The sequence below is a fragment of the Narcine bancroftii genome, chromosome 2 (assembly GCF_036971445.1).
Source record: "Narcine bancroftii isolate sNarBan1 chromosome 2, sNarBan1.hap1, whole genome shotgun sequence".
NCBI classification, from domain to species: Eukaryota; Metazoa; Chordata; class Chondrichthyes; order Torpediniformes; family Narcinidae; genus Narcine; species Narcine bancroftii.
In genome coordinates, this window is record NC_091470.1 from 26,246,656 (window position 1) to 26,260,017 (window position 13,362).

At 43.9% G+C, this 13,362-nt stretch overlaps 1 long non-coding RNA gene across 1 annotated transcript; it reads right to left on the bottom strand.

Moving 5' to 3' along the window:
* Window positions 1-276: 276 nt before the first annotated feature.
* Window positions 277-12,589, bottom strand: LOC138753302 (uncharacterized). The gene is made up of 2 exons (XR_011351087.1): window positions 11,938-12,589; window positions 277-6,876 (listed from the first exon to the last, which is right to left on the bottom strand). It is a non-coding gene; the product is annotated as an uncharacterized lncRNA (long non-coding RNA).
* Window positions 12,590-13,362: the final 773 nt, after the last annotated feature.

Genomic DNA, 13,362 nt, shown 5'->3' on the forward strand with positions numbered 1-13,362 from the left:
GAGGGGAAAGAAATGGCCAATATTTCAGGTGCATAATCTTTCATCTGATGAAATTACACAAACTGAAATAGTTTCTCCCTCTACATATTCTGATCGCCCCATGGCAGAAAGAATGAAGAGGCATTGGAAATGGAAAGATTGATCATATTGTTGCCTGGATTTGATGGTATGACCACTGTGGAGAAGTTGGAAAAATTTGGATGCTGAAGGGAGATCTGACAGAAGTTTACAAATATTTTATATGTGATGGACTGACAGAACCATTGTCCCAGGGTAAAAATGTCAAATCATCTGCATTTAAGGTGAAGGAGGTAAATTTTCAAGGAGATGTGAAGCCCAGGTATTTCACACTGAGAGTTGTGTGTGTCTGTGTGGATTGCCAAGGATAGTGGTGGACCCAACATGTTAGTGGTGCTCAAGAGGCTTCTCAGCTGACAACTGAATAGGCAAGGAAGAGAGGAGTATGGATTGTTTGCAGGCAGAAGTTGTTGGGTTTAATTTGCTTTATGTTCGGTGCAGACATCATAGGACCATAGAACCATAGAACCTTGGAGCACAGAAGGCAGGCCCTTTGATCTGTGCCGAATTATTTTTCTGCTGGATGCCACTGACCTGCCTCCATACCTCTCCTGAACACATCAGCTGGCAGCTCGTTCCAAACTCCCAGTACTCTCTATGTGAAGAAGTTCCCCCTAATGTCACCCTTAATCTTTTCCCCTTTCATCTGTAACCCATAGCCTCCAGTTTGTAGCTCACCTAATCTCAGTGGAAAAAGCCTATTTGCATTTATTCTGCTTAGACCCCTCATAAATTTGCATACTTCTAAATTATTCTTTATTCTTCTTCACCTAAATCCTAACCTGTTTAACCTTTCCCTGTAACTCAGTTCTTGAAGTCCAGGCAACATCCTAGTAAATCTTCTCTGCACTCTCTCTATCTTATTGATATCTTTCCTGTAGTTATATGATCAAAACTGCACACAATACCCCAAATTTGGCCTCACCAATGTCTTATACAACTTTACCAGAACATCCCAACTCCTGTACTCAATACTTTTATTTATGAAGGCCAATATGTCAAAAGGTCTCTTTACAACTCTATCCACCTGTGACGCCACCTTCAAGAAATTATGTATGTGTATTCCCAGATTCCTCTGTCCTGCCACACTCCTCAGGGCCCTACCATTTAGCGCATATGACCTACCTTGGTTTGTCCTTGCAAAATGCACCACCTCATACATATCTGCATTAAATTCCATCTCCCATTTTTCAGCCCATTTTTCCAGCTGGTCCAGATATCTCTGCAGGCTTTGAAAGCCTTCCTCACTGTCCACAATGCCTGCATATTGTGAGGCCTGTTCCTGTGCCATACTATTCTACGTGCTAATGCTTATTCTCTCTAACCTTTTAAGTATTTCCAGTATTTATTTTCATTCCCTTTGGAAAAACATAATTAACTCTGTTTCCACCAGCCTTAAATTAATTAAAAAATTTTACTCAGAATCCACGAGTTCATTGCTCAACATTATAAATCTGGTCTACCTGATCCTTGAACCATTTGCTAAAAAAAATGGCAAAGAGCAGGGAGAGGTGACACAATGCTCCTCCCCAGACTTCTAATGCCCAGTCCAACTACTGACAGCACAGTACAGGCATTACATTGCTTGTTAAAGGAGTAGACAGTGGTTTATTTTTAAATCCTGCGACTGTGGGGTCTGGGCCCAAGATAGTGATGCCTGTCTTTGGCAGCAGCCTCGAGGTGTTGCAGGCTCCGGGAAAGCAGGGGACTGGTGCACGACACCAGAAAACTGGGAGACCAACCCTCGTTTGATAAAGAGAAGCAGAGAAGACAACCCTATGGGGCCGTGACTCACGGTGGCAGACCACTGAGGAGACGTGAGGCCGAAGAACACACGGGCTGCTGGTGACCCGAGGCTGCGGGCCACTGGAAACTGCCATCTCAGGACTCGCACCAGGCTGCGGATTGCCAGAGACTGGCTCGAGACTGGTTGGCTTGATTGACTGATAACCGGAATCAATCGCATCCTGGGTGATCTTGCATCAGCCAAGATGTGAGAGGGTGCTGAGGGCTCTGAAGGTTTCCTGATGGTGTCAGAGGTTTGGATCTGGAGCTCGGGTGGCCGATGATTTGGTCTGAAGGCTTTGTAGCTGCGGAGGCAATGGATGTGAATCCATGGACACCCAATGACTCTGGGGGGGCGGGGGGACACTCTCTTTTGCTTCTCTTTCTCTGACTCTAAGAAGCACTGGAGAATTTCTGTCGATATGAATCATTGTGCACCTTACGGTAGACAAGACAATTTCATGTAATATTACATTTTTTGTTTCATTACATGACGGTTAAGGAATCTTAATGGCAACAGTTGCACTCCTTCACCTCTTTTAATCCTGATAAGACCTTGTCCACCTTTATGACAGAACCACAAAACTATAACATCATGAAAACCATCAGGTCAACGCTGACTCAATGTAAGTCCAATCCACTTGTCACAAGCATCAACATTCTCTCCATAACTCTCCCAAGTTCTCTCTTTTAAATTATCTACCTCTGTTTAGAGCTCCATTGAATTTGCCTCCCAATGTCTAAAAACAATATGGAAATCAGAAATAAAATCAAAGAATGCTGGTTGCACTCACAAGGTTAGGCAATACCTCTGGAGGACTTCTCACGATAATGTGATCTCACATCTTGGTTCTGATGAAGGGGTCTTCCACCAGAGTCTCTTCCCGTGGATGTTGTCCTGCTAAACAGTTTCAGCATTGTCTGAAAAAGGTGCACAAAACGTCTTCTACCCTGCACACAAGATTTTTCAGCTCTTCCCATCAGGAAAGAGATGCAGGAGTATCAGACCCAGCGCCACCAGACTGAGGAACAGCTTCTTCCCACGGGCAGTGGGAATGCTGAACGACCAAAGGAACTGCTCACACTAACCATCCGAGGCTCTTATGGTCATGAAACAATATTTATTTCTATATAGGAACACTTGTCCTGCATAGGTATTGTTTGCCTGTATTTGTGTATTGTCTGGTTGTGTGACTGCGTGCTTTGCACCGAGGACTGGAGAATGCTGTTGCGTTGGGATGTACTGGTGCAATCAGATGACAATAAACTTGACTTGACTTGACACTCACCAGGTTAGGCAGCATTTGTACGGAACCCTTTCTGAGAATGTGATCTTACATTAATAAATTGGTTCCAATGAAGGGACTTCAACCTGAGTCAGTGCCCTCTGGGTCTTTTCTCATTGATGCTCTCCAGTTATGACTTCACTACGCCCGTGGCTGTGTCTTCAAAACCCAGATAGCATCCCGTAAAAGCCTCCTCTCATCTCTTTTTCACCCTGACTATCCTGGAAAGAGAAAGGAGCAAAATGCCAGCTGGTGCTGGAGAATGGGGGTCAATAACCCTCCTGATAAGAGTGAAGGAGTGTGACACTGGAGGAGATTCATGAAAGAACACAAGCAAGGGATTTGAGCAGTTGGGATGGGTGGCTGCAATTTCGCTTCCAGATCACTGCTCAGGCATAAAGTGAACTCTCAGAAACGCTGATGCATTTATAATTAATAAAGGCATTTCAAGAGGGTTCATCCCAGGACAAACTCCACTCATTTAGGCAAATCAATGTGTGCACTGGACTTGCAATGCAAATCCATCAGCAAGATTCTTGTTATCTTGCAGAAGTTTAGTTTCCTCTGTATTTCAGGCATTGTTACAGCACTGGCGTTTGGAACAATGGGAACACACATCTGGCTGATCTGCATAATGAGCATTGAGATCATGCCATATCATTTCAAACCACTGTATGGTCTTGAAAATATCAGGTTAAAAGAAACAAGAGGTGAAAAAAAAAACAAAAGCACAACGTGATAGTACAGATTCTATCACCAATGTGTCTATGTACAGAACGTAGTGTAGGATGACTGTGATTGGCTGAGAGTGTAGCCACACCTACTGGCAGGTCTTAAAGGATTGCTCCTAGCCAGACCAGGTCATTCTGGACTGCTCGACCTACTTGTGATATCCTCCAGTCTTTTAGTTAATAAAAGCCTTGGTTTGGATCAACAAGTCTTTGGTTCTTTCGACGCGGATTACACACTAAAACTGAAATTTTGCCCAACCTACATTCCTTTAGCCAGTGGTTCTCAATCCTTTTTCTTTCCACTCACATGCCACCTTAACTAATTCCTAAGCCATTGGTGCTCTGTGATTAGTAAGGGATTAGTTAAGGTGGTGTGTGAGTGGGAAGATTGAGAATCCCTGCTCTAGACCCAATTGTTACTGAAATATTTGCTTGTGAAAAATGGTCATTGGCCCGTTTCCTTTGGAGTTCTGAAACCATGCACATAACGAGTCAATTAGGTACGATTAAAACAGTGGTTTTCAAACTTTTATATTCCCACCCACATCCCACCTTAAGCAATCCCTCACTAATCATAGAGCACCTATGGCGCAGGGAATACTTAAAGTGATATGTGAGTGGAAAGAAAAAGGTTGAGGACCACTGCCTTAGCCTGATAGAGCGAGATTTCACATAAGACTTTGGACACAATGTGATAGCCATCCCACAGAGTAGATAATCTCTTTCTCACTTACTTTCTGCCAAAGGTCAAGGATTAATAATTTTGCTCACCCCGTATTTTTTAATTTTCCATCAAAATGCTAGGTGCTCAAATAACTCAGAGCATGACTCAGTCAAACTAAGCTGTGTCTTATTTGTGCTAAAGAAAATATTAAAAGTTGAAGGACAATTGTTGCCTCATAAAAGTTCATTAGTGGGTTCATCTGTGACTGGACCAAGACCACCAACCATTCTTGGCAACCGAGTTAAATTTGCAGCTGGACTTTGCAACCTCGAGGCCCATGAAAGATACAGTTCACAAGCTAGGCATCATGTGGCAAGCCCTAAGATCCAGCCCGTGAACCACCTGATGCCTTATTGCTGCAGAGAATCTTTGAATTGGTTTTAAATGTCTCAGATGATTAGAGACAAGGTGCTCAAGGGGGTTTAAAGAGTTGAAAAGAGAAAATGTTAACTGAAAAATATTTTAAAGTTGAAGAATTAATTTACAAGATTAAATAGAATAATGATAAAGGAGAAATCATGTACTGCATTTACCTTTTCATTCAAGGTTAGTGAACACATTGAAATGAATATATATGGTATAGACTCAAGATCTGGCTGAATTAATGCTGAGGGTGCAGACACAAAGTGCTTCCAGGGTCTCAGCTCAGAGCATTTGTGCTACACCTCCCGATTCAGTGTTGGATTCTGTGGCGGAACAGTGCTTGCCTGCAACCCCCTCCAGCCCTCGGCCCCCTGGCCCCATAGTGCAAAAGGGTTAGATGGGGATGGCTTGGAGTTTGTGAAATGTGTTCAGGAAAGTTTTCTAAATTAATATATAAAGGTACCAACAAGAGAGAATGGAATGCCAGATCTCCTGTTAGGGAATGAGACAGACAGGTGACAGAAGTATGTGTAGGGGAATATTTTTGGACAGTGATTATAATTTCAAGATAATTATGGAGAAGGATAGGACTGGGTGTCAGCAGTTAAGCCCCGATACATACAGTGCATTGATTTTTATACCTTTTTTGCTTGTCCTTCCCCTCCTCTTTAACACTGTTTTAATTGGTTAGTTTTTGCAAAATCATTCTAAGTACACTTGCATTTGTAATTATCATGTTAGTCAAGTACACTACGAACTCTGCACACACTAAATTCTGTTTTTCACTCTTTTATCAATCTTTGGCTCCTACATGTCTCTTTGTGACCATGAAAGATCTCTGTTTGTTATAACATTGTCCAGCTGAACTTTTATGGTAAGCTCCCTGTCTATTCTGGCTTCCCCTTTTATGATTAATCATCACATTTTAACTTAAGCCATTTAAACCTAAATTCTCTATATATAACAATCCACCCCTTTCTCTCTTTAAAATGTGTGTATTATATATATATATGAATGGGGATTTTAACTCGGGGAAGAGAAACGTTTCATGATAAATTAATCTCGTGCTGAAGTGGACCCCCGCAGACCCAACAATTGGTTACATTAAAAGTTCCTGCAATTCTAGTTGCAAGATCAACAAAAAGGTTATCTCCCCCAACTGCGTGACCGAAACTTTCATGGTTATTTGGATGGACTCGAACTAAGTCCGGCTGTCTTAAAGGGGCAGGCACTTTCGAGTGTGGAGTGGAACTTCTCATTGGAACAGTACGCTGGTGTATGCAAAACCAGAGTCCATCTGGGCATGGTGGGCCTGAGTCACCCTTCCAACCGTTAAGAGGGAAAGGAGTGGTATTAGGAATCTGTTTATAATGACCCATATTATTTCCTTCTTTTTCCACACAAGGGGTATATGGATGTTGGGTGGTATTTTCTGCCCAGCATTTCTCAGGAACTGAGGTATGGGAAATAAAATTACCCTCCTTTCTTCCCCAAGTGCGGTCCTGAAATAGGACCACTGTGTCTCTGCATTTCTTACATTTCACACCTGATAAAGACATAGGCAAACTAAGAAAAATCAAAGAACATAACAATAACATTGTGAATCAAGTCTTTCTGCGAAATCACAAGGTAAGAGGTTTTTCTCCAGGAACACAAGTCCACTCTGAGTTCGTATCAGGGTCCTGAGGCGCCTCTACAGGTCCTTTAAATCTGGATGCGTGCGTCCACCCCTTCTCTCTTGTTCGTGCTGCAGCCTCTGTAGTTAAGAGAACTTGGTATGGACCTTCCCACTGGGGCTGGAGTTTTTCAGTTTTCCAGGTCTTGATGAGAATCCAGTCTCCTGGTTCCACTTTGTGTAAAGAAAAGTCTAGAGGCGGTGTTTGTGCCAATAGTCCTCTCTTTCGTAAATCTGTAAGAGAGCGTGACAGTGCCTGTAAATAGTTCCTAACAAATATATCCCCTTCCCCCAAGGTGGGACACCCCTCAACTGTACTCCAGAAGGGAAGCCCAAACATCATTTCATAAGGGGACAACCCTACATCTTTTCATGGGGCAGTACGAATTCTTAATAAAGCCAGGGGCAGACACTTTATCCAAGGCATTTTAGTTTCCACCATTAATTTTGTCAATTGCATTTTTAGGGTTCCATTCATACGTTCAACCCTCCCTGAGCTTTATGGATGCCAAGGGGTATGCAATTTCCAAGAGACCTGTAATGCATTACAAATCAATTGCTGGATTTTTGAAGAAAAATGTGGACCCCTGTCTGAGTCTATAGAATCCATTATACCATATCTGGGGATTATCTGCTCTAGGAGGAGGCGAGCTACTGTAGAGGCTGTAGCATTTACTGTTGGGAAGGCTTCCACCCATCGGGTAAAGTGATCTATTACCACCAACAGATACTTCCATCTTTGGACTTGAGGTAACTCTGTGAAGTCGATCTGGATACTTTGAAAAGGGCGTATGGCTAATGGTTGACCTCCCATGGTCCCTGTCCTCATTACCTTTTTATTAATTTTTGTGCATAGGTGACAGTTCTGCACCTCCTATTGGGCCAAGGTGTAGATTCCCTTACACACATATTCTCGAAGCACTGTGTCACATAAGGCTTGGGTGCCCCAGTGGCTCTGATGATGCAGGTGTTTTAAAATATTGCGAGTTATTTCTTTATTTAGAACCATTCTTCCATCTGGTGTCTTCCATGTTCCATCAGGCAGCTGGCTTGCGCCCAGCTGAGCCATGTCCTTTTCTTCCTTAGCAGTGAAAATGGGAGCCTTCTTTATGCCTTGTCTTATTGGGATTAAGGTCAGCAAACGGACTTCTTGTTGCATGGTTGCCCTTTTGATTTCTTCATCAGCCAGTCTGTTTCCAATTGCTGTCGGGGTATCTCCCCTCTGATGGCCTGGTATGTAGACCACTGCTATTTCCTGGGGTAATGTCAAGGCTTCTAAAGTCAGAGTAATCATCTGTTCGTGTGCCAATTCCTTTCCTCTTGATGTAATTAGACCACGCTCCTTCCAGATCTTACCAAAGGTATGCACTACCCCGTATGCGTATTTGGAATCAGTGTAAATCGTTCCAGTTTTCTTTGCCAGTATTCTGAGGGCTCTCTGCAAGGCATATAGTTCACAGGACTGTGCTGACCAGCTTCCGGGTAGTCTCGTGGATTCTACTACTTTCCAAGTATTTCCTTCTATTATAGCGTACCCACTTCTTCTCATTCCGTCAACACATCTGGCGGAGCCGTCAATGTAGAATTCATATCCTTCTCCCAGAGGAGTATCGCAAAGGTCTTCTCGGGTCTTGGTCTGAAGATCCGTCAACTTGAAACAGTCGTGCTCCACCTCTCTCTCTGTTTCACTGCCGTATAAAAACTGAGCTGGGTTGCAGCTATTAATCTTTGCAAACTGTAGATCTTCTCCGACCATTAAAATGGTTTCATACTTTAATATGCGAGAATCAGTCAGCCATCGATGGGCAGTTTGTGTTAATAAAACACTCACAGAATGGGAGGTGTACACAGTCATCTTTCCTCCAAAAGTAAGTTTACGTGCTTCCTCTACCAACAGAGCAGCAGCCGCTACTCCCTGGATACACGTCGGCCATCCGCGAGACACTGGGTCCATCATTTTGGAAAGGAAAGCCACTGGGTGTCGCTGACCGCCTTTTTCCTGTGTTAAAACCCCCACAGCTGTTCCTTGGTTATGAGTGACAAATAGCTGGAAGGGCTGTTTTAAAGAGGGCAGAGTGAGTACCGGGGCTCGTGTCAGGCGATGCTTCAAGTCCTCAAACCATCCCTCCTCCTCCTGGGTCCATTTCAATGGATATTCATTTTCATTTGTCAGCTTTTCATACATAAACTTCAACAACGCTGAGTAGTCCTCTATCCATAACCTACAGTAACCTAAGAGTCCCAGGAATTGTCTTATTTCCTTCTTATTACGGGGTAACGGCATTCTAGTGATTCCCGCAATCCGTTCAGGGGTAATCTGTTTCTGTCCTTTACTTATCTGGTGTCCCAGATATACCACAGTTCTCTCAACGAACTGTAACTTGTTCCTGGACACCCGTAGACCCTTTTTCCCCAGATAATTCAAGAGTCTAATTGTATCTCCCCTCATTTCTTGTTCCTTGGGTCCTGATAATAGTAAATCGTCCACATACTGCATTAGTTGGGAATCATCAGATTGTGGATAGTCCGCCAGGATTTGTTCTAGCATTTGTCCAAACAGGTTCGGAGATTCAGTGAACCCTTGGGTCAATACAGTCCACCGAAGCTGTCTCCGTCTACCTGTCCATGGATTTTCCCATTCAAACGCGAACATATCTCTACTTTCCTCTTCTAATGGACACGTCCAGAAGGCATCCTTCAAGTCGATAACACTAAACCACTCATGGTCTGGGGGAATCCGACTCATAATAGTATAGGGATTAGGCACCACTGGGTGGCGGGTCTGAACAATAGCATTCAAACTTCTTAGATCCTGAACTAGGCGATAGGATCCATCTGACTTTTTCACTGGGAGTATAGGGGTGTTATAAGGTGACATGCATTCTTCTAATAGCCCGTCTCGTATTAGAGACTCAATTACCGGCTGTAGCCCTTTTCTCCCTTCCAAAGAAATAGGATACTGACGTTTCCTTACCGGCTGATGACCTGGTATTAGTGTGACATGTAAAGGTGGGATGTCCAGACCTCCTCGATTTCCCTCCTTATACCAGACTCTCTCGTCAATCTGCCGTTCATCCTTTTCCTTTAGAGCACAGAGGTGGACTCGCACTTCTCCGTCCACAGGGAGAGCACCCAAACCTAGGGGAGCCTGTAAGTCCCTTCCTAGGAGGTTAAATCCAGCCGACGGTAACAACAAGAGGTCTTGTACCCCTTCTCTTTCTTCCAGTTTCACTGTTACTTGGGGAATTATTGATACCATTCTGGGAGCCCCTTCTATCCCAGAAATTTTCAAATTACTTTTTACAGGTTCAGTCCCGATTGGCACAGTTATTACACTACTTTGTTCCGCTCCTGTGTCCACCATAAACACCACCTCTTCTCCCTTGGGACCAATTTTTAGTTTTACCAGGGGTTCCCTCTTATACTTGGTCCCCAACATTTGGAACCCCTGACCCCCCTAATCTTCTTCCATATGTTCGAGGGCACGCAATTCCCTCTTGTATCGGGGGCATTCCCTCTTAAAGTGTCCTTCCTCATTGCAGTAATAGCACTTAACGAACCTCCGGGGTCTTCCCTCTCTTGGATATCTTGGATTGTTTAGAGGAAGGTTTTGTTTTCTTTCCCCTCTGGATTCGGCATTCATCTGTCGGATAGTCTGTACCATAACCTTTGTCGCCCTCTTTTGATCTTCTTCTTCTCTCTGCACATATACTTTTTGCGCCTTTTTTAACAGGTCGCTTAGGGGTTTTTCGCTCCAGTCCTCCTCGTTTTCTAGTTTCTTTCTAATGTCCTGCCATGATTTGGAAACAAATTCAATTCGAATAAGCTGTTCACCCATTGGTGTACTAGGGTCCACGCCCGCATACTGTTGGACATTCTTTCTCACCCTCTCCAAAAAATCAGTAGGGGACTCGTCTTTCCCCTGGTGGTTCCCAAATGCCTTGGTGAAATTGTGACCCTTTGGCACAGCCTCCCGTATCCCTTTAATTGTCCACTCTCTATATTGTCTCATACTTGCCAATCCCTCGGGTGTTCGTTTGTCCCACCTGGATTCATTTAAGGGATATTTTTGTTCATGGGGTCTGGGGTCCCCAGGTTGTTCATATTCCCACATGAGGAGGGCAGCCCGTCGAATCATCTGCCTCTCCTGGGGTGAGAATAATGTTCCCATTATTGCCTGCATCTCTTCCCACGTATATGTGTTTGGTCCCAGGAATTGGTCGAGCTGTTCGGCCAGTCCTATAGGATCTTCCAATAACTTTTTCATTTCTTTCTTAAATCCCCGCACCTCTGTACTAGTTAGGGGAACATTCACATATCCCGTTCCCCCTCCCGGTCCTCCCATAGGAACTTCCCTCAGGGGATTTAGGCTTATTGAAAACTTTGATGGTCCTGGACCAGTCTAGGATCTTGTCCAGGGTCGGTTTACCGGTGGAAGTTTAGGGTCCCACTCCCTTAATTCATTCTTTTTTTCCTGGCCCCTTTCGGGGCAATCAGATTCATCACCTTTCCCCTCCAGTAATGAGCTTTCCTCAGGCGCAGTAGGCACCGGGGGAATATAAGGAGGGGGAAGGTTGTCCAGAGGTTCCCACTTCTTTTCTCCCGCTACCCTCAATTTAAAACATTTTGTTAAGGATCCGGGCCAGGGAACCCAACAAAATGCATATGCTGACTCTTCTTGATTCACCTTTGGTCTCGAATTTACATATATGTTTAATGCTTGTCTAACCCAATCCTCATCAGATCCAAATTTCGGCCACCAGACCGAGGAACCTTTAATAGGTTGTTTCGACCAAAGGAGACAATATTGAACCATCTTTTTCTTGTTTTTGTCTCGATATCTTTTACTAGCCCAATTTTCAAACATTCTCCCCAAAGGGCTGTCAAGGGGAACTCCCAGGAATTGTCCTGAATTTTCAGATGAGCCCTTAGATTTTGATCCTCCCATTTTCCCACCTAGATCCGTTTATCGTTGCTGAGGACCCTCTCGTTCTGGACCCTACTCCCTTCTTCTCAGACGCCTCGTCGGAGGTACTGTCCCTCCTTCGGTTACCGCTGAGGTTTCCCTGGGGTCGACCCCTCTCTTCTCGGCACTTCGTCGGAGGTGCTGTCCCTCCTTCGGTTACCGCCGAGGTTTCCCTGGGGTCTATCCTAGAGTCCCACGACAGGGTCCTCACGCCACGACAAAAGCTCTATACCTGATCTATTACGTTAGGTTTTTTTTTTATCCTAACAGGTGTATCCCATTACACCTGTTACCCAATCCCCACACCACAATCGTAAGTCGTCACTTACTGGTGTCTTCTCGGGGATTGAACCGTCACCCTTCTCCTCTCCGTCTTGTCGTGTCACCTTGTCCGGATACCACTCGCTCAAGCCGCCCGAAGCGACGAGCAAGGGACTAGGAGCCGCTGAACTCAGCGGGGTGCACCACCTCCGATGTCCCTCTTCTCGCCTCCCCCCACGGCTGGAGTGTAGATCCCGGACGATCCCCCATTTGTCAGAAATAAAACTTCTCACACATGAGTCTCTTTAAAACTGATGACACGACAAGCTTTATTTACAAGTCTGCAGAGTTGGACTCAACTGGCTTCTCACCAGTTAAGCCCCGATACATACAGTGCATTGATTTTTATACCTTTTTTGCTTGTCCTTCCCCTCCTCTTTAACACTGTTTTAATTGGTTAGTTTTTGCAAAATCATTCTAAGTACACTTGCATTTGTAATTATCATGTTAGTCAAGTACACTACGAACTCTGCACACACTAAATTCTGTTTTTCACTCTTTTATCAATCTTTGGCTCCTACATGTCTCTTTGTGACCATGAAAGATCTCTGTTTGTTATAACATTGTCCAGCTGAACTTTTATGGTAAGCTCCCTGTCTATTCTGGCTTCACCTTTTATGATTAATCATCACATTTTAACTTAAGCCATTTAAACCTAAATTCTCTATATATAACACTGGGTGACAGGTTGAGATTCGTATTGGAGAAAGGCTAATTTTGAGGAAATGACGAAAAATCTAGAATGCATGGATTAGGATAAGTTGTCTTCAAGCAAGGATGTGCAAGGTAAGTGGAGGACCTACAAAGGTGATATTTTGAGAGGACAATGTTTCTATGTTCCAGTCAGAATTAAAGGCAATGTTAGCAGGCATAGGGAACCTTGGTTTTCAAGGGATAGTGGGGATCTAGTTCAGAAGAAGAGAGAGGGTTTTTTTTTTATATAGCAGGAATCTGTAAAGGCAACATGAAGCAAATGAGAAACGAGGAGTATTAAAAAATGCAAGAAAAATCAGGAAGGCTAAAAGAAGACATGAGGTTGCTTTGGCAAACAATGTGAAAGAAAATCCTAAGGTTTTCTGCAGGTACATTAAGAACAAAAGGATAGTAAGGGACAAAATTAGTCCCCTTGAAGATCAGAGTGGTCAGCTTTGTATGGAGCCAAAAGAGATGGGGATGATCTTAAATTTTTTTAAAAATCAGCATTCACGGAGAGTCATGGGAAATTAGGAAAACAAGCAGTGAGGTCATGGAACCTATACAGATTAAAGACGAGGAATTGCTTGGTGTCTTGAACCAAATCAAGGTGGATAAATCCACAGGGCCTGATGATACTCCCTTGGACTTTGAGGGAGGTTAGGGTAGAAATTGCAGGAGCTCTGGCAGAAATATTTATAATGTCCTTAGCCATGGGTGTAGTGCCAGAGGATTGGAGG